The sequence below is a fragment of the Pinus tabuliformis genome, chromosome J, assembly GCF_031772625.1.
Source record: "Pinus tabuliformis cultivar Carrire ecotype Pingquan chromosome J, CPIR1, whole genome shotgun sequence".
In the NCBI taxonomy this organism is placed as follows: domain Eukaryota; kingdom Viridiplantae; phylum Streptophyta; class Pinopsida; order Pinales; family Pinaceae; genus Pinus; species Pinus tabuliformis.
Window position 1 is genome coordinate 1,343,989,244 of NC_142295.1, and position 3,294 is coordinate 1,343,992,537.

Here is a 3,294-nt window from a genome sequence, read left to right on the forward strand (position 1 = left end):
TCAAGACTTGGAGTAGAAAAGGTATTTTAGCCTCTTTAAGTCAATGATCCAGGAGGATCCTCAATTTTCTCCAAGTTCAAAGGTCTTAGATGTTCCCATAAATAGCGCCAAGCTGAATAGCTCGTTGTGCTGAATCTGGAAGTGTCCTTGGTTTCACATTTGGCCTCCAGATGAAGGAGAAATTTCCCGTTGAAGTTATGGAAAACAGGTGAAAAAGGGGCCTTGCTGGCCATGTGGCATTCACGTAGCTCGACAAGTGGAAGTGGTCAAATCAACACAGTCAAGAAGGTTAAAGTTTAGTTTTTGGGTTTGATTAGTTAAAAGGTGCATACGTTAATTAATGTGGGTGCATTAATATGTGCATGGTGATAATTTGAGTTATAAACTACATGTTAAAACCTAAATACTATGGTGGCATAGTTTTCAAATGCAAAAACCTATTTTAAAACCACATAATAACTATGGCACAGGTACAAAGTTGAAAACTATATATATCACCATGGTGAAAATACATATTAAATATATATCACCATGGTGGGATCAAAATTCTTCTATTTTACTACAATAGGCAATGAAGTATGTTGAAAATCAAGTTGTTGTAGTTGATACAAATGTGTGGAAAATTTGTGAAGAAGTCATTCAGGATATCCTTCCACCAGGTCCCGACTCTGTTATCAAAAAACATAGCTTCTAACACATCTGCTAACTTTGTTGAAGACTTTGAGCTGTTTGAAAAGCCAAAATCAAATCCAAAAAAGTTACATGCTTTAAATGTGGAATCTGAGGCCTATCCCAAATTGGAGCAGAACTATGTTTCTAGCGAAAGCTTATCTTCTGATACATCTATCGACTTTACTGAAGAGTTTGACACTTCCCCAAATCATAAAAAGTTAGACAGTTTAAATGTGGAATTTGTGGTCTCTTCCAAACTGGCGCAGAACTGTGTCTCTAGTGGGAAAGATTCAATTTGTTCCTTTCCAGTTCTCGATAAATTGCAGAAGGACCATCCAGTTCTGCTTGAGGAAATGCCTTCTGAATTCCCAACCTTGGACATTTTGGAACAACCACCTTGTTTGTATATTGAGGATCTATCTGCTCCTAAAGACTTAAGCTTTAAAAATGAAGCACACAATTACTTGCTCCATCTTCAGCTTGAAGCAAATGCACACATTGATCTTCCCTAAGGTGCTTTGCTTAAACCACTAGCAAATAAAACTGGGTCTGAACTCTATCAAGATGATCAGAAAAATGAAGATATTTTGGCAGTAGCTGAAATGCAAGTAAATGATCATCCAATTCATAAGAATGGGATTGATGAAATCATCAGGGAATTTGGGTTGCATTTCATTGAGGAATCAAGTAATTGTGAAGAGAATGTCAAAGTGCATGAAGAAGACAGAGAAACTTTTTTTTCAATTATTGAATCTTTTATTCGAGATCGTGCAAATTTATCTGAGGAAGAATATATTCATGAGCTACAAGTTGTTCCACAAGATGAAAAAGAAGAGTCATCATATTGGTATGAAAATGAATATGTACAAAATCCGTATATGATCAATATCTCAACACGTAATTCTTTATTAGATATGAATGTTGATAAATGGCAGCATGTTGAAAATTGTGATTCAGAGTGGGAATCTCTTTGAGACATTCCTAGGTCTAATAAATATTAAGCTACCATAAAATGGAAATATTAAGCTGTGATATCCAGTCCATCTGACTGCTAAAACCCTGAAGCTTTTAACAAGACTATGATTCAGGGGAACATTCTAGTTTGTGGATATTCATACAACTTTGCATATGGTGCTGCATCTGTAAGATGTTTGTTAGAAACTGCAAAGAGTTTAGGTGCAGTTGGGTTCATTCTAGCTTTCGAGAATCCGTCTCCAGGAGCTAAATTTGATCCAATTCCAGTGGGAATTCTAGGAATTGTTTTGAAAGAAGTAGATCAAACACAAGTTCTTGTAGATTACTATAATAGATCAACAATAAGGGATCCATCAGGTCAAACCACAAGGTTTGGAGATAAGGCTTCCATTGTAAATATGTTGAAGCCTATATATCAAGGTACAACTCCTAAGGTAGCATTCTATTCTTCTAGAGGGCCAGGTATCAAGGATTCCAACTTTCAGGACACTAATGTTTTAAAGCTAGATAGTCTGGCTCCTGGGTCTCTAATATGGGTAGCATGGTCTCCTAATGGCACTAATGAAGTCAATTATCAAGGAGAAGGATTTGTCATGATATCAGGGACAAGCATGGCGAGACCACATATAGCTGGCATTGGAGCTTTGGTGAAGCATAAGCATCTTGATTGGAGCCCTACTACCATCAAGTTAACTTTACAAACAACATCAATAGTGACCGTTGACCACATGGGGAAGCCCCTGTAAGCACAAAATCAATCTTTTCAAAAGTACTTGTCTTTTCAAATATTTTAAATCCAATTGATTGAATGTGTTTTCTATTTTCTCAGGATATTTTCCTAATTAATTTAAAGTTCACACATGAATTACCAAAAATCCTTAGTGATTGAGTATGATTATACACAGTTTTCTTGGTCTATCTCAGGCACTTAAGAGTATATAGTAATATCCTCCCCAACCATACTCAATCACTAAGGATTTTTAATATTTTATCTCTATATTAGGGTCCTTGAACTATCTCAATTAGCAACAAATAATGATTGTTAAAATCCTTTGATACAAACTTCCAATTATATTTTTATGACCACCTAAAGTTACCACGAGTCACTATTAGTGGCTTGCTTGTCATTCCAAGGACTATCATGATTTCACATGCACATAATTACTATCCTGATGGACTTTATTCCTCTCTTACCATATGTAGAAAAGGAAAATTGATGGGTTCCAACATATCCATAGTTTAGATTTTCATTATTTTTCTAAAATTCTTATGCCTTCCACATGAAAAAGAGAAACAACAATATGATATACCTACTAATTTTTTTGGCATAATTCTTAGTGATATTTCATTAAACTTGGAGACCGTATGCTATAGAGATGCTAATACTACGGTGGTACCAAATGAAGCAGAATAACGAAATCATGAGAACGATATACATATAATAGTGAGTGGAGGGTTGAGCCTTCTTTTTCCAGGAATTTCAAACTGTCTTAAATTACAGATGGAGAATGAAACCACATGTAAATGAGCTTAATGAAACCCTTAAAAGAATGAAGCAAACTTCCAGTCCATAAATTGATTTGGAGATGTATATGGTAGGCCTATTTACAATGATTAATACAAAACCCTTCAAATGCATCATGATCT

At 35.3% G+C, this 3,294-nt stretch overlaps 2 pseudogenes; both read left to right on the top strand.

The window, feature by feature from the left end:
* Positions 1 to 499: 499 nt before the first annotated feature.
* On the top strand, positions 500 to 1,646 carry LOC149232345 (uncharacterized; annotated as a pseudogene).
* Positions 1,647 to 1,751: 105 nt separating this feature from the next.
* Positions 1,752 to 2,393, top strand: LOC149232346 (subtilisin-like protease SBT2.6 pseudogene; annotated as a pseudogene).
* Positions 2,394 to 3,294: the final 901 nt, after the last annotated feature.